Source organism: Salmo trutta, chromosome 24 (assembly GCF_901001165.1).
Source record: "Salmo trutta chromosome 24, fSalTru1.1, whole genome shotgun sequence".
Taxonomy (NCBI): Eukaryota; Metazoa; Chordata; class Actinopteri; order Salmoniformes; family Salmonidae; genus Salmo; species Salmo trutta.
In genome coordinates, this window is record NC_042980.1 from 3,444,968 (window position 1) to 3,469,174 (window position 24,207).

General features: G+C 50.3%; 6 non-coding genes and 2 pseudogenes across 6 annotated transcripts; all 8 read right to left on the reverse strand.

The window, feature by feature from the left end:
- Window positions 1-327: 327 nt before the first annotated feature.
- LOC115161650 (U5 spliceosomal RNA) lies at window positions 328-444 on the reverse strand. The gene has a single exon (XR_003869347.1). It is a non-coding gene; the product is annotated as a U5 spliceosomal RNA (small nuclear RNA).
- An 851-nt stretch (window positions 445-1,295) lies between these two features.
- LOC115161555 (uncharacterized) lies at window positions 1,296-1,468 on the reverse strand (annotated as a pseudogene).
- A 6,090-nt stretch (window positions 1,469-7,558) lies between these two features.
- LOC115161651 (U5 spliceosomal RNA) lies at window positions 7,559-7,675 on the reverse strand. The gene has a single exon (XR_003869348.1). It is a non-coding gene; the product is annotated as a U5 spliceosomal RNA (small nuclear RNA).
- A 642-nt stretch (window positions 7,676-8,317) lies between these two features.
- On the reverse strand, window positions 8,318-8,500 carry LOC115161560 (U2 spliceosomal RNA). Its single transcript, XR_003869290.1, has one exon. It is a non-coding gene; the product is annotated as a U2 spliceosomal RNA (small nuclear RNA).
- Window positions 8,501-14,194: 5,694 nt separating this feature from the next.
- On the reverse strand, window positions 14,195-14,311 carry LOC115161652 (U5 spliceosomal RNA). Its single transcript, XR_003869349.1, has one exon. It is a non-coding gene; the product is annotated as a U5 spliceosomal RNA (small nuclear RNA).
- Window positions 14,312-15,049: 738 nt separating this feature from the next.
- Window positions 15,050-15,230, reverse strand: LOC115161561 (uncharacterized; annotated as a pseudogene).
- Window positions 15,231-17,514: 2,284 nt separating this feature from the next.
- On the reverse strand, window positions 17,515-17,631 carry LOC115161653 (U5 spliceosomal RNA). The gene has a single exon (XR_003869350.1). It is a non-coding gene; the product is annotated as a U5 spliceosomal RNA (small nuclear RNA).
- An 864-nt stretch (window positions 17,632-18,495) lies between these two features.
- On the reverse strand, window positions 18,496-18,679 carry LOC115161733 (U2 spliceosomal RNA). The gene has a single exon (XR_003869422.1). It is a non-coding gene; the product is annotated as a U2 spliceosomal RNA (small nuclear RNA).
- Window positions 18,680-24,207: the final 5,528 nt, after the last annotated feature.

Sequence of the window (24,207 nt, forward strand, 5' to 3'; positions counted from 1 at the left end):
CCGGGCCCCCGGGGGTCTCGGCAGACCTCAGCGGTTTGGCAAAAGTTGTCTCCTCCCCACCCGACGCTTCCCTGGTGACAGGCGGGTGTTTTTTTTAACAAGTCGCTAATGCGTCTTTAAGTCACTAGCTCTTTAAGCCTAGTGCGACTATTTGTTCAAAGCCCGGAAAACACGTCAGTCGTCGTCGGGCTTGAACTCAATTGCCCGAGCGACTACTTTGAGTGGAAAAATACGCCGGTCGGTCGGTCGGTCAGCCGGCTTCAAGTCAAACGCCTGAGCAAAAATCTCGGCGTCATCTCTGTCAATTTCTCTTGAAACAAGATACCGGGCTCTGCCAGAAGCAAAGCCCTTCCAAAAATATGTTGAACTCGTAAGTGTTCCTCTCCACGGAAGTCTTTAGTAAAAGGCGAAAGGCTTGTGCGTAATGAAGAGAAACCAGAGTCGTATGGAAGTCAGAGGTCGGGGCCCGAGACACACACTGTGCACTCTAGGCCGGGTGCCCGCGGGTGGTTCCCGAACCCACTCTTCCAAGTTTGAGGGCTGTGGGTAAAAATTCACAGACAGACAGACAGACAGACAATCCTGGTGAAGTGATTGTATTTTTTGGGGGGGTCAAAAACAGAGACAGACAGACAGACAGACAGACAGACAGACAGACAATCCTGGTGAAGTGATTGTATTTTTTGGGGGGTCAAAAACAGAGAGAGACAGACAGACAGACAGACAGACACAGACAGACAGACAGACAGACAGACAGACAGACAGACAGACAGACAGACAATCCTGGTGAAGTGATTGTATTTTTTGGGGGGTCAAAAACAGAGAGAGACAGACAGACATACAGACAGACAGACAGACAGACAGACAGACAGACAGACAATCCTGGTGAAGTGATTGTATTTTTTGGGGGGGTCAAAAACAGAGACAGACAGACAGACACACACACACACACACAGAGACACACACACACACACACACACACACACACACACACACACACATACATACACACACACACACACACACAGACAGAGACACACACAGACACACACACAGACACACACAGACACACACAGACACACACACACACACACACACACACACACAATCCTGGCCAATGTTTTTTTTTTTTTTTTTTTTTTTTTTAAGTAAAATGGCGGGAAAACGGGGGACCCCATGAAGGGGGCTTCGCCCTTGTTTCAGTTTGGATGATTCTTCTTTTTTCATTCCTTCTCTTCTTCTGCTAGCTGTTTTACATAGCTTTGTGTATTTCTTTTTCCTTGACAATGAGAGAAAAGTGTTGCACCGTTCCCGGAGGTACTGCAATACCGGGTCGATGCGTGGAGCGGACGGAGCAAGCCCCATTTCCGACTCCCTGTTCAAAAAATCCATTTAATATGTAGTCCCCCGATGGGGGACATATCAGATATTAAACTGATAAGAACAGATTTTTTTTAGAAAAAATAATTTATTACCTTCTATGCCATTCATTCATTACAAATCATACCTTTCATACAAAATAAATAATGGCATTTTAATTCATAAAACAACACAAAAACCAAAACAAAACTCAGGGGAGCATCATCCCTCCCCGTCATCCTAAACACTAACTTTCCCTATCTTCCCTTCCCTAATCTAAAATAACCCCAGCCCTAATCCCCCCTTCCATCTCTCCCGGGCAGCATGCTGCCCCCACTTCCTCTCCTCCCTCTTCATCCTCCCCCTCAGATCTCCTTCCACCCTCCTCACTATGCCTTCCACCCCACAATCTCTCCCTGTCTTAACCATGTTCTGCCTGGCTTCCCACAGCCCCCGCTTAAAAAACTTCTTGAGGCTACCTGGGACGTTAGCGTGCCACCTGTGGCGCACCCTATCAACAGCAGGTGCATTTCAAGAGCGGCAAATTTGAAACCAAATAAATGTACAAATTCAAATTTCTCAAACATACAACTAACTTACAGCCTTTGAAAGATAAACATCTTCTTAATCTAACCACGTTTACCGATTTCAAAAAGGTTTTACGGGGAAAGCATAAAGTTAGGTTATGTTAGGAGAGTACATTGACAATAGCTGTGTGCAATGCATTGTCGATTCAAAGACATGCGTCACCAAAACCATACAATCAGCTAAAATTATGCACTAACCTTTTACAATCTCCATCAGATGACACTCCTAGGACATTTTGTTAGACAATGCATGCATTTTTAGTTCTATCAAGTTCATATTTATATCTAAAAACAGTGTTTTACTATGGCGTTGATGTTCAGGAAATCGTTTCCCTCCAATACCGGCAGTCAAGTCATGACGACAAAATAATTAATTAATATTAGAAAACATTGCTAAAATATTATATTGTCATTCAAAGAATTATAGATTTACATCTCTTGAACGCAATGGACTTGTCAGATTTTAAATTAACCTTACTGGGAAATCACACTTTGCAATAATCTGAGCACTGCGCCAGAAAAATACGCATCGCGATACAGACTAACCGCCATGTTGGAGGAATCTAAAATCGAAAATACTATATAAATAATCCATTACCTTTGATTCTCTTCATCAGATGTCACTTCCAAAGAGTCCCAGGTCCATAACGAATGTAGTTTTGTTCAAAAAAGCTCATCATTTATGTCGAAAAACCTCCGTGTTGTAGCGCATGATCTAAGCCAGCCGGACTTCACTTCACTTCAAGAACGGAAAAAATATATTTCCGTTCGTTCAAACATGTCAAACGTTGTATCGCATAAATCATTAGGGCCTTTTTTAACCAGAACATGAATAAAATTCAAGGCGGACCATTGGGTTTTCTTTTAAAACGTTTCGGAATGAGAGTACCCACCATCAAATCGCGCGCCAGGGTGAATGATGGACCATCACGTTCCATGGCTCTTATTCGGTCAGATCTCACTGTAGAACACTCAAAACACTTTGTAAAGGCTGGGGACATCTTGTGGAAGCAATAGGAAGTGCCAGAATATACTTCACCCCCTTTGTTTTTCAATGGCATAGGCTCAAAGTCAATTCAACACATCAGGTATCCACTTCCTGTCAGAATCTGTCTCAGGGTTTTGCCTGCCAAATGAGTTCTGTTAAACTCACAGACACCATTCAAACAGTTTTTGAAACTTTAGGGTGTTTTCTATCCATATATAATAAGTATATGCATATTGTAGTTACTGGGTAGGTGTAGGAGGCATTTAAAAATGGGCACATCTTTTTTCAAAAAAGTCTCAATACTGCCCCCTATACCCTAACAGGTTAAAGAGGCTCATGAGAAGCCAGAGCAGAAACCTATCCCTATCCGTCCCCCTCGCTCTCCCTACACCTCTCTCTAGCCTAGCCCACGTCAATACAAAATCCCCTCTTACCCTTCCTAACAACACCCGTGCCTTTGCCCATACTACTCCGGCAATGGCACAGTCCCAAAAGACATGACGCACAGTCTCCTCCCTGCCACAAGAAGGTCTTGGGCAGGTGGGGGATCGCGCCAAGCTATGCCGGTACATGGTGGAGCGTACCGGCAAACACTTGTGGAGGCTCAACCAATTCAGGTCCTTGAGCCTGTTGTCTAGACCCCGCGCCTGCACTCCCTCCCAGACCACCGCCGGGATGCCCACAACAGGTGCCGGACTTACTGCCCGTCTGACCTCCTCGTACAGGTGCCTGTGATCTAAACCTACTCGGGCGACTTCAACCTCGGGGTGCGCACGCAGCCACTTGGCCGCATGGCCAAAGTGCCACGGCAGCTGTTCCGCCCGAGGACCCGTGTTAGACCACACCATTACGCTTCTCGCCTGATACGAGAAGAACACCCGCAGGAGGTAAACGGACGGGTGTAGTACTGGCTGAGCAAGCTCCGTCAACAGAAAAGAAACAAAAATTGCGTCCAGCTTGAGGGGGAGATGTGGTACCCCCCTACCTCCCTCCCCGATGGGACAGATCATGCGTGCCCTGGCGACTCACTCGTACCTGCCACCCCACATGAACTGAAACACCAGCCTCACTAGATGCCTCCTCAGACAAGCCGGCAATGGATAGATGTACGCCAAGTACAATAGAGATGGCAATACATCCACTTTGAGAACCAGGACCTTGCCTAAAAAGGACAACGACCTAGCCCTCCACATCGCTAGCTTCTTCTGTACCACTGCGATGCCCATGTTCCAGTTCAGCGTCGCTGAGCCGGAGGTCTCAAAATGGACCCCGAGTATCCTCAGGGCCCCGTTACAGAGAGAGAACCCTCCGGGCACATCCGTCCTACCACTCCATCTTCCGAAAAACTTAACGGAAGACTTCGCGTGGTTAAGAACCGCCCCCGACGCTCGGGTGAAGTCCCCAATAATGGCAAGGGACCTTGTCAGGCACGAGTCCTTGCAAAGCAGCAAGGATGTGTCGTCGGCGTACGCCTTCCGCTCCTGCAGCTCCCTGAGTTGCGCCTTCAGGGCAGTGGATCTCTCCCAGTCAACCGACCCGCCGAGGTTGCCTGCCTCGTACTCGAGTTCGAGCAACCTATGGATATGATCCACCTCCCTCCTTTCCTCCCTTTTTCTCCTCTTACAATATCCTATAATAAAGATCCTAATCCTTACCTTGACTAAGTCCCACCACTCCAACACCCCTTCGCACATGGACCGGAGGCCCTCAAGCCCCCGAAACACACCAATAAAGGCATTAACAAAGGCTTGCTCATCCAGCACATCCTGATCTAACTTCCAATACCCCCTACCGAAGAGGCAGACTGGAGAACTCACCTGCAGGAGCACCCCGTCGTGATCTGAAAAGAAGACAGGCAACAGCCGACCAGACAACTGACCCAAGGACCTGGATAGAAAAATATAGTCAAGCCTCCGCGCAACCCCCCTGGAGTTGCGCCAAGTGGGACCAGCTATTTTCGGAGTAGTGTGCAGGCCACCATCAACCAGACCATGGCAAGCCATTAGCCCGGTGATGGCGCCTGCACTGCTGTCCCCCCCTACCCCTAAATCTATATTAAAATCCCCCCCTATCACTAACTGCCTATTTGTGACACACAGGGGCGTCAGACAGTCCACCATCTCCCTCCTGTCTGCCGCCACCTGTGGTCCGTACACCCCAACTAATCTATACCTACAATCTCTTAATGTGACATCCACCCCCAAAACCCTCCCCTGCATAACAACAAAAGTATCCTCAACCTTTACCTCCCTATTCCCAAACAAAATCCCTACCCCCGAAGAGTGAACCCCCCTATACCCCAAACTGATTCCCCCTTATCCCACTCCCTCTTAAACCTCACAACATCCCCCCCATCCCTTAGGTGAACCTCCTGTAAAAAACAAAAATCAAACCCCACACCCTCTAAATAACTAAACACCGCCCTTCTTTTTATCCTATCCCTCAAACCCCTTACATTTAAACTAACAAAAGTAATTTTATCCATAATGAAAACATTAACAACAACCTACTAATAACAAAAACAAAACAAGAGGCTCACCCGATGCTCCCCTGCTCCATGTCCTCCGACAGGGAAGTAAAAATGCTCCCCCCGTCCGAAGGATACAGGTCCTCCTCAGATGAGTCCACCTGCTCGCACACAGCTTGGGACATTCTGTTTCCCCCTTCCTCTAAGACCCCCAAGTCATCTGCCCATGACGCCGGGAAAGGGTTGGGGATGGAGGTTTCCGGCTTCTCTGAACAGTCTTGCGACCCTCCATCCCCAGGATGCAGAGATAGAGTAGAGGTCGTCATGTCCATTTCCGTTAGGGGTAAAGGGAGGGATGAGACCTGTGAGGACAGTGGGGCCACTTCAGCGGCACTGTCTTTAACCCCCATCACACGCTTGCCTGCCCCATCCCCTAATCCTCCCACCTCTTCCTGCTCCTCACCCTTCCGCTTCGTCCTCTTCTTCTTGCCGACGTAGGGTGCCTGCTCCAGTTCCGGGATCACCCTCCCTACTAACGGTTCCTTCCCAGCCTGCCCGAGCTCGAGCAGCACACCAGAGTTTGAGGCCCACTCCCCTGCCCTTGACCCCAACACTGGAAGATTTTCCACCATTTCTACCAGGGCCCCAAGCCCCTCCACCCCATCAAGTGATGATCCCATCTCCTCCATTCCGCCACCCGCCTCCTCCACCTCTGGCTGTTGGATAGCAGACCCCTCACCTCCTTTCACTGACGGCCCTGATGCCACCTCTTTCCCGACCCTGGCACGTGGAGTGGGCGTTGGTGAGGCTGGTCTCTCCTGCTCCTTCTTCTCTTGGTCTTTGTTGCTAGACCCAGGGTCCCCTCTTTGCAGATGTTCTCCCACAGAGTCTCCTCCTTCCTTTCTGCCTGCCGCCGCCTCGGCATATGACTGCCGACGGGACGGACAGTCCCGGAACAGGTGCAGCCTACTACCACACCCGCGGCACTCCTTCGGCTCCCTACAGTCCTTTGCCTCATGCTCCCCCGATTTGCAAAACCTGCATCTCCCTGTACTGCAGGCAGCCGTAACGTGCCCATACTCCCTACATTTCTTACAGAAAGGAGGTTGACGGGTGTAGAAGAGCATCCCCCTGTCCGAACCCAGAGAAAAGACCGCCGGGGGATGTAGGAAGCCATCAAACCCTTCCTTATCCGGCCTAAGGAGCACCTGGAACTGACGGCGGCCATTCCAGAATCCCAAAGAGTCCTTTACATATCTTGCCCCCGACGTGACGTCACAAAAACGGCCCAGAAATGCCCCTATGGCGATATCCGTTACATGAGGATTGTACATATGTACATTAATAGTCCTGAAATTGGTCTTAGACAGACACGTTACATTGAAAAAGGACAATGGCTTCTCTCCAGCAGCCGCTTTGGCTCTGTCCATTATAATGTCGCACATACCTTCTGTATGAAAGGTCACGTCATATGCTTCCTCCATAGCATTTCCCTGCAGACACATAACCTCTGGGACTTTGACTTTCAGGGCCCCCATCAAAACAGTTCTTCCAAAGGAATCTCTTGGCATGCGTGTATCTTCTTCCTTCTTCCAAGGGAAACGGATTGTGTTCTTAAGTCCAGTCCTGGGGACCGACCCTGAGCTGCTTTTGTTGGGCATCTCCTCACGGAAAAAACCCGAAAAACCAAGTTGAAAAATAAATTAACTGGATTTCCTTCTTACTCCCTCCGGCCTTCGACCTTTGACTCAGCGGGCTTTGAGACAACTCGGTGCCAAGCTTGATCTGAGCCAAAAGGCCGAGAAGCGATAACCCACAAATTGACCCCTGCACCCGCCGGGCCCCCGGGGGTCTCGGCAGACCTCAGCGGTTTGGCAAAAGTTGTCTCCTCCCCACCCGACGCTTCCCTGGTGACAGGCGGGTGTTTTTTTTAAACAAGTCGCTAATGCGTCTTTAAGTCACTAGCTCTTTAAGCCTAGTGCGACTATTTGTTCAAAGCCCGGAAAACACGTCAGTCGTCGTCGGGCTTGAACTCAATTGCCCGAGCGACTACTTTGAGTGGAAAAATACGCCGGTCGGTCAGCCGGCTTCAAGTCAAACGCCTGAGCAAAAAGTCTCGGCGTCATCTCTGTCAATTTCTCTTGAAACAAGATACCGGGCTCTGCCAGAAGCAAAGCCCTTCCAAAAATATGTTGAACTCGTAAGTGTTCCTCTCCACGGAAGTCTTTAGTAAAAGGCGAAAGGCTTGTGCGTAATGAAGAGAAACCAGAGTCGTATGGAAGTCAGAGGTCGGGGCCCGAGACACACACTGTGCACTCTAGGCCGGGTGCCCGCGGGTGGTTCCCGAACCCACTCTTCCAAGTTTGAGGGCTGTGGGTAAAAATTCACAGACAGACAGACAATCCTGGTGAAGTGATTGTATTTTTTGGGGGGGTCAAAAACAGAGACAGACAGACAGACAGACAGACAGACAGACAGACAGACAATCCTGGTGAAGTGATTGTATTTTTTGGGGGGGGTCAAAAACAGAGAGAGACAGACAGACAGACAGACAGACAGACAGACAGACAATCCTGGTGAAGTGATTGTATTTTTTGGGGGGGTCAAAAACAGAGACAGACAGACAGACAGACACACACACACAGAGACACACACACACACACACACACACACACACACACACACACACACAGACACACACAGACACACACAGACACACACACACACACACACACACACAATCCTGGCCAATGTTTTTTTTTTTTTTAAGTAAAATGGCGGGAAAACGGGGGACCCCATGAAGGGGGCTTCGCCCTTGTTTCAGTTTGGATGATTCTTCTTTTTTCATTCCTTCTCTTCTTCTGCTAGCTGTTTTACATAGCTTTGTGTATTTCTTTTTCCTTGACAATGAGAGAAAAGTGTTGCACCGTTCCCGGAGGTACTGCAATACCGGGTCGATGCGTGGAGCGGACGGAGCAAGCCCCATTTCCGACTCCCTGTTCGAAAAATCCATTTAATATGTAGTCCCCCGATGGGGGACATATCAGATATTAAACTGATAAGAACAGATTTTTTTTTTTTTTTTTTTGAAAAAATAATTTATTACAATCAATACCATTCAAACAATACAAATCAAAATGTTTCCTTTAAACTAAATCAATCATGGTATTTTTAATTCAACAAACAAACGAAAACCCAAACAAAAACTCAGGGGAGCATCATCCCTCCCCGTCATCCTAAACACTACCTTTCCCTATCTTCCCGTCCCTAATCTAAAATTACCCCAGCCCTAAACCCCCCTTCCACCTCTCCCGGGCAGCATGCTGCCCCCACTTCCTCTCCTCCCTCTTCATCCTCCCCCTCAAATCTCCTTCCACCCTCCTCACTATTCCTTCCACCCCCCAATCTCTCCCTGTCTTGACCATGTTCTGCCTGGCTTCCCACAGGCCCCGCTTAAAGAGGCTCATGAGAAGCCAGAGCAGAAACCTATCCCTATCCGTCCCCCTCGCTCTCCCTACACCTCTCTCTAACCTAGCCCAAGTCAATACAAAATCCCCTCTAACCCTTCCTAACAACACCCGTGCCTTTGCCCATACTACTCCGGCAATGGCACAGTCCCAAAAGACATGGCGCACAGTCTCCTCCCTGCCACAAGAAGGTCTTGGGCAGGTGGGGGATCGCGCCAAGCTATGCCGATACATGGTGGAGCGCACCGGCAAACACTTGTGGAGGCTCAACCAATTCAGGTCCTTGAGCCTGTTGTCCAGACCCCACGCCTGCACTCCCTCCCAGACCACCGCCGGGATGCCCACTACAGGTGCTGGACTTACTGCCCGTCTGACCTCCTCGTACAGGTGCCTGTGATCTAAACCTACTCGGGCGACTTCAACCTCGGGGTGTGCACGCAGCCACTTGGCCGCATGGCCAAAGTACCACGGCAGCTGTTCCGCCCGAGGACCCGTGTTAGACCACACCATTACGCTTCTCGCCTGATACGAGAAGAACACCCGCAGGAGGTAACCGGACGGGTGTAGTACTGGCTGAGCAAGCTCCGTCAACAGAAAAGAAACAAAAATTGCGTTCAGCTTGAGGGGGAGATGTGGTACCCCCCTACCTCCCTCCCCGATGGGACAGATCATGCGTGCCCTGGCGACCCACTCGTACCTGCCACCCCACATGAACTGAAACACCAGCCTCACTAGAGGCCTCCTCAGACAAGCCGGCAATGGGTAGATGTACGCCAAGTACAATAGAGATGGCAATACATCCACCTTTAGAACCAGGACCTTGCCTAAAAAGGACAAAGACCTAGCCCTCCACATCGCTAGCTTCCTCTGTACCACTGCAATGCGCATGTTCCAGTTCAGCGTCGTTGAGCCGGAGGTCTCAAAATGGACCCCGAGAATCCTCAGGGCCCCGTTACAGAGAGATAACCCTCCGGGCACATCCGTCCTACCACTCCATCTTCCGAAAAACTTAACGGAAGACTTCGCGTGGTTAAGAACCGCTCCCGACGCTCGGGTGAAGTCCCCAATGATGGCAAGGGACCTTGTCAGGCACGAGTCCTTGCAAAGCAGCAAGGAGGTGTCGTCGGCGTACTGTGTCAACTTGACACGGAGACCGCCACTTCCAGGTATCAGCAATCCCTCCACCCCTGTGTCTGCCCTAATGGCAGCCCCCAGAGGCTCCATGTACAGAACGAAGAGGAGAGCCGAGAGCGGGCATCCCTGCCTGACCCCAGACGAGAGGTCAAAAACGTCACCTAAGTGACTGTTAACGCTAACCCGGCACCCCGCCCCGACATATAAAGTACGGATCCATCCTATAAACTTTTCCCCAAATCCTAATCTACCTAACACCCTGAATAGAAAGGATCTATTCACGCGATCAAAGGCTTTCGCCTGATCTAGCGCTGCTACCATTAAAGGCAGCCCCCTATCTTCTACCCAAGCGATGGAGTCCCTGATCAACTGTAGGTTCCACCTAATAGAGCGTCCCTCTACCCCACACGTCTGATCCTCGTGGACGACGTAGGGAAGGGCTGTGCGCAACCGATCTGCTAAGACCTTTGCTAAGAGCTTATAGTCTACACACAGCATAGTCAACGGCCGCCAATTGCCAAGGTCAGTTGCTTCCCCCTTCTTATACAGAAGTGACAGCACACCGACAGCCATTGATCCCCCCGGGACCCCCGTCTCAAGGATGGCCTTCAAGACTTCGAGGACCACTGGTCCAAGTATACCCCAAAACTTGAGGTAAAACTCGGCCGGCAGCCCATCCATCCCAGGCACCTTCCCTTTTCCCATCCTCCTGAGAGCACTCTCAACCTCCTCGAGGGAGATCTGAGCCTCCATCACATCTCTAATGTCCTCTGGCAATCGCCGGGACAAGTGTTCTAAAAACACATTTCCCTGCTCTACATCTATTTCCCTCTCCTTAAATAAACCTCGGAAATGATCAGTTGTCACCCTGACCATCTCCTCCGGCTTTCTAACTATACTGCCATTTTCTTCCCTAACCCCATGCATTACCTTCCTACTCTGCCTGCCCCTAACTGACTTAAAGAACATAGCGGAACAAGTCTCATTGTGTTCTAAAAAGCCATTATGCGCACGCTCCAGGAAAGCTCGAGCCTTCCGCTCCTGCAGCTCCCTGAGCTGCGCCTTCAGGGCTGTGGATCTCTCCCAGTCCATCAACCCGCCGAGGTTGCCTGCCTCGTACTCGAGTTCAATCAACCTTTGGATACGATCCACCTCCCTCCTTTCCTCCCTTTTTTTCCTCCTGCAATATCCTATTATAAAAGCCTTACTTCTTACCTTAACTAAATCCCACCACTCTAACACCCCCTCGCACATGAACCGGAGGCCTTCAAGCCTCTGAAAGAAACCAAAAAAGGCGTCGACGAAAGCTTGCTCCTCCAGCACATCCCGATCTAATTTCCAGTACCCCCTACCGAAGAGGCAGACTGGCGACCCCACCTGCAGGAGCACCCCGTCGTGGTCTGAAAAGGACACAGGCAACAGCCGCCCAGACAACCGACCCAAAGACCTGGAAAGAAAAATGTAGTCGAGCCTCCGTGCAACCCCCCTGGAGTTACGCCATGTGGGACCAGCCATTGTCGGAGTAGTGTGCAGGCCTCCATCAACCAGACCATGGCAAGCCATTAGCCCGGTGATGGAGCCTGCACTACTATCCCCCCCTACCCCTAAATCTATATTAAAGTCCCCCCCTATCACCAAGTGCCTATTTGTAACACACAGGGGTGACAGACAGTCCACCATCTCCCTCCTGTCTGCCGCCACCTGTGGCCCATACACCACCACTAACCTATACCTACTATCCCTTAAAGTGACATCCACCCCCATAACCCTCCCTTGCATCACGACAAAAGATCCCTCCAACTTCACCTCCCTATTTCCAAACAAAATCCCCACCCCCGTTGAATGAACCCCACCTATACCCCACACTGACTCCCCCTTATCCCACTCCCTACTAAATCTGACGACATCCCCTCCATCCCTCAGGTGAACCTCCTGTAAAAAACAAACATCAAAACCCACCCCCTCTAAAAAACTAAAGACCACCCTCCTCTTAACAAAGTCCCTCATACCCCTTACATTTAAACTAAAAAAATTAACAGAAAGTATCATTTATAAATTAAATTACAACCCTTACTTTAACAAATGAAAAACACACTGTAACAAAAAACAGGAGACTCACCCGATGCTCCCCTGCTCCATCTCATCCAGCGGGGACGTCTTCTCTCCTGACGTCCCCCCGTCCTCCATCTCTCCAACCCAGGATGCAGGTATGGTGTTTGGCCTCGGAGTGTCCTGCACCCTGGGTTCCCCACCAACCTCCTCCCTCCCTCTCTGTAGGCTACTGGGCTGAGAGTAGGGGACCCAATCTCCCCAAACAGGAGTTGAGTTCCCCCCCCAGACAGCCAGCTCTGAGCCACGTCCTGGGAGTCACCCTCCACCAAATGTTGAGGGACTGAGGATGCCAGTGAGGACAAAGGCGTCCTTCCCTCCCCCATCCCACGCTTGGCCACCTCCTCCCTCTCCCCCCCTGTCAAGGACACCCTCCTCTTCCCTTTTTTCTTCGGTGTTAGAGGTAGCGGGGAGACACCACCCCCCCTCCCCGCCATCTCCTCCACCATTCCCCGCATCTCCTCAACGAGGGCACTCGACACGCTGTCCCCCCACTCCCTAACCCCCTCTCCCCCCTCCTCCCCGTCCACAGTCCTTGCCCCCGGCACCCCCCCTCCACGGTTGCACTCTCTTGCTCCTCCACTTCTTTTCTTTCTTCCACCTTTTTTCCTTCTTCTCCTTCCGGTCCTTCTGCTTCCTTCCCTTCTTTGTCCCCCATGTCTCCTGCTGCCACCTCTTTCTTCTCCTCCTTCTGTTTGGCCGTCTCATCTGGGCCTTTGTTCCCGTCCTTCCCTTGTTCTTCTTCCCCTCCTCTTCTTCCCCCATCCCCCGCTCCTGCTCCCCCTCCTTCCGCAGACGCGTATGACCGCCGACGAGCCGGGCAATCACGCCACAGGTGCGCTGATGAGCCACACCCGTGGCAAGCCTTCGGCTCGTCACAGTCCTTGGCCTCGTGCCCACCTGATCCACAGAATCTGCACTTCTTTGTGCTACACGAGGCCAAGATATGACCATAGGTCATACAGCGCCTGCAGAATGGAGGCTGACGGGCATAGTATAACGTCCCCCTGTCAGCCCCCAGGGAGAACATTGCCGGAGGATGGAGGTAGCCGTCCAAACCCTTTGGGTCCTCGCTGAGCAAGGCCTGGAACCCTCTCCTCCCGTTCCAGAAGCCCAGGGAGTCCCTGATGAGCCTCGCCGAGGAGACATTGTTCATGTACCTCCCCAAAAAGGCTCTTACATCTTCATCCTTTACATGAGGATTGTACATATTTACTGTGACCAGCCTGAAGCTATTTTTCCCCAGGCTGGTCACTTCATAATGGCACATAGGCCTATCTTTCCCCATCTCTCTCGTCCTCTTCATTACCTCATCATGCTTCTCTTCTTTGTGAAAAGTCACGTCAAAAGCCACCTCCATCGGATTCCCCTGGAGGCACAAAACATCCTTGACCTCCATTTTCAGGATCCCGATTAAAATTGTTCTGCCGAAGGTTTCCCTCCCGAACGGCTCCAACTCCTTATTCCTCCAGGCAAAACGTACCGTGTTTGCCAATCCAATCCCAGGCATCTTTGAGTTTGAAATCGGTGGCATTTCCACCTGGAAAATGGCACGCTCCCTCGAACACAAAAGGCTTCTCCTCAACAAATCCAAAGTCAAAAAATTATTATTGTAAAGGAAAAAAATGTTTTACTTACCAAAACTTTTACCGCTCTCCGACCTTCGGCTTCCAGCTAAGCGAGCTCTGAGGCACCGCAGTACCGAGCTTGATCTTAGCCAGAAGGCCGAGAAGCGATAACCCACAAATTGACCCCTGCACCCGCCGGGCCCCCGGGGGTCTCGGCAGACCTCAGCGGTTTGGCAAAAGTTGTCTCCTCCCCACCCGACGCTTCCCTGGTGACAGGCGGGTGTTTTTTTTAACAAGTCGCTAATGCGTCTTTAAGTCACTAGCTCTTTAAGCCTAGTGCGACTATTTGTTCAAAGCCCGGAAAACACGTCAGTCGTCGTCGGGCTTGAACTCAATTGCCCGAGCGACTACTTTGAGTGGAAAAATACGCCGGTCGGTCAGCCGGCTTCAAGTCAAACGCCTGAGCAAAAAGTCTCGGCGTCATCTCTGTCAATTTCTCTTGAAACAAGATACCGGGCTCTGCCAGAAGCAAAGCCCTTCCAAAAATATGTTGAACTCGTAAGTGTTCCTCTCCACGGAAGTCTTTAGTAAAAGGCGAAAGGCTTGTGCGTAATGAAGAGAAACCAGAGTCGTATGGAAGTCAGAGGTCGGGGCCCGAGACACACACTGTGCACTCTAGGCCGGGTGCCCGCGGGTGGTTCCCGAACCCACTCTTCCAAGTTTGAGGGCTGTGGGTAAAAATTCACAGACAGACAGACAATCCTGGTGAAGTGATTGTATTTTTTGGGGGGGTCAAAAACAGAGACAGACAGACAGACAGACAGACAGACAGACAGACAGACAGACAGACAGACAGACAGACAGACAATCCTGGTGAAGTGATTGTATTTTTTGGGGGGTCAAAAACAGAGAGAGACAGACAGACAGACAGACAGACAGACAATCCTAGTGAAGTGATTGTATTTTTTGGGGGGTCAAAAACAGAGAGAGACAGACAGACAGACAGACAGACAGACAGACAGACAATCCTGGTGAAGTGATTGTATTTTTTGGGGGGGTCAAAAACAGAGACAGACAGACAGACACACACACACAGAGACACACACACACACACACACACACACACACACACACACACACACACAGACAGAGACACACACACACACACAGACACACACACACACACACACACAATCCTGGCCAATGTTTTTTTTTTTTTTTAAGTAAAATGGCGGGAAAACGGGGGACCCCATGAAGGGGGCTTCGCCCTTGTTTCAGTTTGGATGATTCTTCTTTTTTCATTCCTTCTCTTCTTCTGCTAGCTGTTTTACATAGCTTTGTGTGTTTCTTTTTCCTTGACAATGAGAGAAAAGTGTTGCACCGTTCCCGGAGGTACTGCAATACCGGGTCGATGCGTGGAGCGGACGGAGCAAGCCCCATTTCCGACTCCCTGTTCGAAAAATCCATTTAATATGTAGTCCCCCGATGGGGGACATATCAGATATTAAACTGATAAGAACAGATTTTTTTTTTTTTTTTTATAAAATATATTTATTACGTTCAAAACCAACCAAAATTTTCCACCACTCAATAAATTCAAACACAAATTCCAATATACACAAAAATAGACATTTCAAAACTATTCATCACTAACCAACCCAAAACCCATACCCATATAAAAATAACCAAAAAACACTCACCCTATACTCCCGACCGACGGGGACGCCTCCTCCACTCCTGACGCTCCACCGTCGGCCGCCATCCCCTCTCCCCTGGAAACAAACACACTACCCGGCACACCCACCCTCTGTGCCTTGTGCCCCCCACTCAAATCCACCACCCCCCCTCCCTCCCGACTCCGGCCCGGGGACCCCATGCCCCTAAACAGGGAGCTTAACCCTCCCTCACTCGCCCAATCCTGGGCCATACCTGTGAAGTCCAGATCAGACAGGGGTGTAAAGGAGAAGGAAGAGGGGGCCCACGAGGGCCCCGCAACCTCCCCCTCCCCTCCCCCCTGATCTGCCCTCCCCCCTCTTTCTCCAACCCTCCCCCTCAAGCTCTCCCTCCTCTTTGATTTCTTGTATGGCTTAGTAGCCGGCAACAGGTTTTCATACGTTTTCCACTTTTTACGCCTTTCATCTCCCCCCATTTCAGTGTCCCCCCAATCCTTCACTCCCGCTGCCTTCTCTGTCTCCTTCCTTTCTATCTCCTTCTTCTCCCCCGCCGTCTCCTCAATCTCCTCCCTCTCTGTTTCCTTCTCCATCTCCTTCTTCTCCACCTCCGTCTTCTCTGTCCCCTCCACTCTCTTTTCTCCTTCCTCCTCCTGCTCCTTCTCTCCTTCATCTTCCTGCTCATCCTCTCTTTCAGCCTCCTGCTCCTCCTCTCTTTCAGCTTTCTTCCCTCTCCTCTTCTGCTCCTGCTGTCTCTCTTTCCTCCTTCTCCCGCCGTGTGTCCCTTTCCTCTGTGCCTGTTCTTGCTTCTTTGTCCCCTCCTCTTCTTTCCCCATCCCCGGCTCTCGCTCCCCCCCCAGCTGCAGACGCGTATGACCTCTGACGCGCCGGGCATTCACGCCACAGGTGCGTCAGCATGCCACACCCGTGACATGCCTTCGGCGCGTCACAGTCCCTCGCCTCGTGCTCCGTAGATCCACAATACCTACACTTCTTTGTGCTGCACGAGGCGAGGATATGACCATAGGCCATACAACGCCTGCAGAACGGGGGCTGACGTGCATAATACAACGTCCCCCTGTCAGCCCCCAGGGAGAACATCGCCGGCGGATGGAGGTAGCCCCCCAACCCCCCAGGGTCCTCCCTGAGCAACGCCTGGAAAACTCTCTTCCCATCCCAGAAGCCCAGGGAGTCCCTGAGGAGCCTCGCCGATGAGACATTGTCCATGTAACGCCCAAGGAAAGTCCTCACCTCATCGTCCTTCACATGAGGGTTATACATATTAACCGTGACCACCCGGAAATTGGTTTTTCCCAGGCTGGTCACCTCGTAATAGCACATCGGTCCATCCATTCCCACTTCTCTCGCCCTCCTCATTACCTCCTCGTACTTGTCTTCTTTGTGGAGGGTCACGTCAAAAGCCACCTCCAGTGGGTTTGCCTGGAGGCACAACACTTCCCCCACCTGCAACTTTAGGATCCCGATCAATATTGTCCTCCCAAACGGCTCCATCTCCTTGTTCCTCCAGGCGAACCTCACTGTGTTCGCTATCCCGATTCCAGGCGTCTTGTTGGGAGCATGTCGAGCCATTTTCAAACCAAGAGAAAAGGTTTCCACCTCCTCGAAAAAAAGCTCTCTTGAAAAGAAGCCTCTAGAAAAAAATTCTTTTATACTGGAAAAAAGGGAAAAACCGTTTCCCACACTCCAACCTTTTCCTCCCTCCTGCCTTCCTTCGACCTTTTGGCTCAGCGGGCTCTGGGGCACCTCAGTACCAAGCTTGATCTGAGCCAAAAGGCCGAGAAGCGATAACCCACAAATTGACCCCTGCACCCGCCGGGCCCCCGGGGGTCTCGGCAGACCTCAGCGGTTTGGCAAAAGTTGTCTCCTCCCCACCCGACGCTTCCCTGGTGACAGGCGGGTGTTTTTTTTAACAAGTCGCTAATGCGTCTTTAAGTCACTAGCTCTTTAAGCCTAGTGCGACTATTTGTTCAAAGCCCGGAAAACACGTCAGTCGTCGTCGGGCTTGAACTCAATTGCCCGAGCGACTACTTTGAGTGGAAAAATACGCCGGTCGGTCGGTCGGTCGGTCAGCCGGCTTCAAGTCAAACGCCTGAGCAAAAAGTCTCGGCGTCATCTCTGTCAATTTCTCTTGAAACAAGATACCGGGCTCTGCCAGAAGCAAAGCCCTTCCAAAAATATGTTGAACTCGTAAGTGTTCCTCTCCACGGAAGTCTTTAGTAAAAGGCGAAAGGCTTGTGCGTAATGAAGAGAAACCAGAGTCGTATGGAAGTCAGAGGTCGGGGCCCGAGACACACACTGTGCACTCTAGGCCGGGTGCCCGCGGGTGGTTCCCGAACCCACTCTTCCAAGTTTGAGGGCTGTGGGTAAAAATTCACAGACAGACAGACAATCCTGGTGAAGTGATTGTATTTTTTGGGGGGGTCAAAAACAGAGACAGACAGACAGACAGACAGACAGACAGACAGACAGACAATCCTGGTGAAGTGATTGTATTTTTTGGGGGGGTCAAAAACAGAGAGAGACAGACAGACAGACAGACAGACAGACAGACAGACAGACAGACAGACAATCCTGGTGAAGTGATTGTATTTTTTGGGGGGTCAAAAACAGAGAGAGACAGACAGACAGACAGACAATCCTGGTGAAGTGATTGTATTTTTTGGGGGGTCAAAAACAGAGAGAGACAGACAGACAGACATACAGACAGACAGACAGACAGACAGACAATCCTGGTGAAGTGATTGTATTTTTTGGTGGGGTCAAAAACAGAGACAGACAGACACACACACACAGAGACACACACACACACAGAGACACACACACACACACACACACACACACACACACACACACACACACAGACAGAGACACACACACACAGACACACACAGACACACACAGACACACACAGACACACACACACACACACACACAATCCTGGCCAATGTTTTCATTTTTTTATTTTTTTATTTTTTTAAGTAAAATGGCGGGAAAACGGGGGACCCCATGAAGGGGGCTTCGCCCTTGTTTCAGTTTGGATGATTCTTCTTTTTTCATTCCTTCTCTTCTTCTGCTAGCTGTTTTACATAGCTTTGTGTATTTCTTTTTCCTTGACAATGAGAGAAAAGTGTTGCACCGTTCCCGGAGGTACTGCAATACCGGGTCGATGCGTGGAGCGGACGGAGCAAGCCCCATTTCCGACTCCCTGTTCGAAAAATCCATTTAATATGTAGTCCCCCGATGGGGGACATATCAGATATTAAACTGATAAGAACAGATTTTTATTTTATTTTTTTAGAAAAAAATAATTTATTACAATCAATACCATTCATACAATACAAATCAAAATTTTCCTTTAAACTAAATCAATCATGGTATTTTTAATTCAACAACCAAACGAAAACCCAAACAAAAACTCAGGGGAGCATCATCCCTCCCCGTCATCCTAAACACTACCTTTCCCTATCTTCCCGTTCCTAATCTAAAATAACCCCAGCCCTAAACCCCCCTTCCACCTCTCCCGGGCAGCATGCTGCCCCCACTTCCTCTCCTCCCTCTTCATCCTCCCCCTCAAATCTCCTTCCACCCTCCTCACTATTCCTTCCACCCCCCAATCTCTCCCTGTCTTGACCATGTTCTGCCTGGCTTCCCACAGGCCCCGCTTAACCTGTTTGGTATAGGGGGCAGTATTGAGAATTTTGGAAAAAATATGTTCCCATTTTTAACGGCCTCCTACACCAACTCAGAAGCTAGAATATGCATATTATTGTTCAGGTTTGGATAGAAAACACTCTGAATTTTCTAAAACTGTTTGAATGGTGTCTGTGAGTATAACAGAACTCCTATGGCAGGCAAAAACCTGACAAGGCTTCAAGCAGGAAGTACCCTGTCTGACAAGGAGTCGTGCGTCTTACCTCTTTTTATTGAAAAGTAAGGATCTTAGCTGTAACGTGACAATTCCCAGGGCTCCAATAGGCTCTCAGAGCCCGCGAAATAACTGAAGGTTTACGAGGGAACCTCAGGTTGAAATATATTATCGCCTTTTGTAAGTGGATGCTCGGAGGACCTTTCAATGATGCGCGTGCATGAGTCGCTTCTGAGGAGAAATTTTATTCGGCTGTTTAGGCTCAATGCATACTCCCGGTCGGAATATTAACACTTCTCTATGACATAAATGGCATAAAAATTGGTTTTAAACAGCGGTTGACATGCTTCGAAGTACGGTAATGGAATATTTAGACATTTTTGACACGCCAATGCGCCATGCGCGACACCGCGAAAAAGCATTCTAGAACTCACGAACAAAACGTCGCTGTTGGAACATAACGATGGATTATTTGGGACCAAACCAACATTTGTTATTGAAGTAGAAGTCCTGGCAGTGTATTCTGATGAAGAACAAGCAAGGTAAGAACATCTTTCTTATAGGAAATGTGATTTTGGTGGATGCTGACCTGGGTGGGTATCTAAATAGCTAGCCCTGTAATGCCGGGCTATGTACTTAGATTATTGCAAAATGTGCTTCATCCGAAAAGCTATTTTAAAATCGGACATATCGAGTGCATAGAGGGGTAATGTATCTATAATTCTTAAAATAATTGTTATGCTTTTTGTGAACGTTTATCGTGAGTAATTTAGCAAACTGTTAGTAAATTCACCGGAAGTTTGCGGTGGTTATGCTTTTTCTGAACGTCACATGCTAATGTAAAAAGCTGGTTTTTGATATAAATATGAACTTGATTGAACAGACATGCATGTATTGTATAACACAATGTCCTAGGTGTGTCATCTGATGAAGATTATAAAAGGTTAGTGCTGCATTTAGCTGTGGTTTGGGTTTATGTGACATGATATGCTAGCTTGAAAAATGGCTGTGTGATTATTTCTGGCTGGGTACTCTGCTGACATAATCTAATGTTTTGCTTTTGTTGTAAAGCCTTTTTGAAATCGGACAGTGGGGTTAGATTAACGAGATTCTTGTCTTTAAATAGCTGTGAAATAGTCATATGTTTGAGAAATTGAAGTTATAGCATTTCTAACGATTCAAAAATCGCGCCACTGGATTTCAGTGGCTGTTACGTAGGTGGGACGAGTTCGTCCCACATGTACTAGAGAGGTTAAAGAGGCTCATGAGAAGCCAGAGCAGAAACCTATCCCTATCCGTCCCCCTCGCTCTCCCTACTCCTCTCTCTAGCCTAGCCCATGTCAATACAAAATCACCTCTAACCCTTCCTAACAACACCCGTGCCTTTGCCCATACTACTCCGGCAATGGCACAGTCCCAAAAGACATGACGCACAGTCTCCTCCCTGCCACAAGAAGGTCTTGGGCAGGTGGGGGATCGCGCCAAGCTATGCCGGTACATGGTGGAGCGCACCGGCAAACACTTGTGGAGGCTCAACCAATTCAGGTCCTTGAGCCTGTTGTCTAGACCCCGCGCCTGCACTCCTTCCCAGACCACTGCCGGGATGCCCACCACAGGTGCCGGACTTACTGCCCGTCTGACCTCCTCGTACAGGTGCCTGTGATCTAAACCTACTCGGGCAATTTCAACCTCGGAGTGCGCACGCAACCACTTGGCCGCATGACCAAAGTGCCACGGCAGCTGTTCCGCCCGAGGACCCGTGTTAGACCACACCATTACGCTTCTCGCCTGATACGAGAAGAACACCCGCAGGAGGTAACCGGACGGGTGTAGTACTGGCTGAGCAAGCTCCGTCAACAGAAAAGAAACAAAAATTGCGTCCAGCTTGAGGGGGAGATGTGGTACCCCCCTACCTCCCTCCCCGATGGGACAGATCATGCGTGCCCTGGCGACCCACTCGTACCTGCCACCCCACATGAACTGAAACACCAGCCTCACTAGATGCCTCCTCAGACAAGCCGGCAATGGATAGATGTACGCCAAGTACAATAGAGATGGCAATACATCCACCTTGAGAACCAGGACCTTGCCTAAAAAGGACAACTACCTAGCCCTCCACATCGCTAGCTTCTTCTGTACCACTGCGATGCCCATGTTCCAGTTCAGCGTCGCTGAGCCGGAGGTCTCAAAATGGACCCCGAGTATCCTCAGGGCCCCGTTACAGAGAGATAACCCTCCGGGCACATCCGTCCTACCACTCCATCTTCCGAAAAACTTAACGGAAGACTTCGCGTGGTTAAGAACCGCCCCCGACGCTCGGGTGAAGTCCCCAATAATGGCAAGGGACCTTGTCAGGCACGAGTCCTTGCAAAGCAGCAAGGATGTGTCGTCGGCGTACTGTGTCAACTTGACACGGAGACCGCCACTTCCAGGGATCAGCAAGCCCTCCACCCCTGTGTCTGCCCTAATGGCAGCCCCCAGAGGCTCCATGTACAGAACGAAGAGGAGAGCTGAGAGCGGGCATCCCTGCCTGACCCCAGACGAGAGGTCAAAAACGTCACCTAAGTGACTGTTTACGCTAACTCGGCACCCCGCTCCGACATATAATGTACGGATCCATCCTATAAACTTCTCCCCAAATCCTAATCTACCTAACACCCTGAATAGAAAGGATCTATTCACGCGATCAAAGGCTTTCGCCTGATCAAGCGCTGCTACCATTAAAGGCAGCCCCCTATCTTCTACCCAAGCGATGGAGTCCCTGATCAACTGTAGGTTCCATCTGATCGAGCGACCCTCTACCCCGCACGTCTGATCCTCATGGACGACGTAGGGAAGGGCTGTGCGCAACCGGTCTGCTAAAACCTTTGCAAGTAGCTTGTAATCTACGCACAGCATGGTCAACGGCCGCCAGTTGCCAAGGTCAGTTGCTTCCCCCTTCTTATAAAGAAGTGACAGCACACCGACAACCATTTATCCCCCCGGGACCCCCGTCTCAAGGATGGCCTTCAAGACTTCGAGGACCACTGGTCCAAGTATACCCCAAAACTTGAGGTAAAACTCGGCCGGCAGCCCATCCATCCCAGGCACCTTCCCTTTTCCCATCCTCCTGAGAGCACTCTCAACCTCCTCGAGGGAGATCTGAGCCTCCATCACATCTCTAATGTCCTCCGGCAATCGCCGGGACAAGTGTTCTAAAAACACATTTCCCTGCTCTACATCTATTTCCCTTTCCTTAAATAAACCTCGGAAATGATCAGTTGTCACCCTGACCATTTCCTCCGGTTTTCTCACTATACTACCATCTTCTTTCCTCACCCCGTTCATTATCTTCCTACTCTGTCTGGCCCTAACCGACTTAAAGAACATAGCGGAACAAGTCTCATTATGTTCTAAAAAGCCATTATGCGCACGCTCCAGGAAAGCTCGAGCCTTCCGCTCCCTGAGCTGTGCCTTCAGGGCTGTGGATCTCTCCCAGTCAATCGACCCGCCGAGGTTGCCTGCCTCGTACTCGAGTTCAATCAACCTTTGGATACGATCCACCTCCCTCCTTTCCTCCCTTTTAGTCCTCTTACAATATCCTATTATAAAGGCCCTAATCTTTACTTTAACTAAATCCCACCACTCTAACACCCCCTCGCACATGGACCGGAGGCCTTCAAGCCCCCGAAAGAAACCAAAAAAGGCGTCGACGAAAGCTTGCTCCTCCAGCACATCCCTATCTAATTTCCAGCACCCCCTACCGAAGAGGCAAACTGGCGACCCCACCTGCAGGAGCACCCCGTCGTGATCTGAGAAGAACACAGGCAACAGCCGCCCAGACAACTGACCCAAAGACCTAGATAGGAAAATATAGTCGAGCCTCCGCGCAACCCCCCGAGAGTTGCGCCATGTGGGACCAGCCATTGTCGGAGTAGAGTGCAGACCTCCATCAACCAGACCATGGCAAGCCATTAGCCCGGTGATGGCGCCTGCACTACTATCACCCACTAACCCTAAATCTATATTGAAATCCCCTCCTATCACCAAGTGCCTATTTGTGACACACAGAGGCGCCAGACAGTCCACCATCTCCCTCCTGTCTGCCGCCACCTGTGGCCCATACACCCCAATTAATCTATATCTACCCTCCCTATATGTTACATCTAACCCCAACGCCCTCCCCTGCATTATGCAAAAAGTGCTCTCTATTTTAACCTCCCTATTACCACACAAAATCCCTACTCCTGTTGAGTTCACCCCGCCTATACCCCAATACGATTCTCCCTTATCCCACTCCTTCCTAAATCTATTTACGTCCCCTCCATCCCTCAGGTGAACCTCCTGTAAAAAACAGAAATCAAACCCCACACCCTCTAAATAACTAAAAACCGCCCTCCTTTTAACAAAATCCCTTAAACCCCTTACATTTAAACTAAGAAAAGTAACAGAAATATTCATTATAAAATAAAAACAAAGAAACCTTCACCCCCAAAACACAAAAATAAAAGAGGAGGCTCACCCGATGCTCCCCTGCTCCATCTCATCCAGCGGGGACGTCCTCTCCTCTCCTGGCGTCGCCCCCTCTTCCTCCATCTCCCCAATCCAGGATGCGGGAATGGTGTTGGGCACCCGAGTGCCCTGCACCCCGGATTGGTCACCCAACTCCTCCATTTCCACCTCCCCACTGCTTACTGGGCAGAAAAAAAGGGGCCCTGTATCACTGAAAGGGGGCTGCGACTCCCCAGGCGGCCTCTCCTGAGCCCCACCTGGGTTATCCAGTTCCCCCAGCAGACCAGAGTGCAGGGAAGCCAATGAGGTTTCTGGGGCATCTCCCTCCTTACCCCCCTTTTCCCCCATTGCTCTCTTGGCCTCACCCTCCCCCTCCCCACCGCTCTCCTTCTTGCCTTCCTTGTAGCTCCTCTTCGCTTTCCTCTTCGGTGTTGGCGGCAAAAGAGAGACATCGCCCCCCCTCCCCGCCAGCTTCTCCACC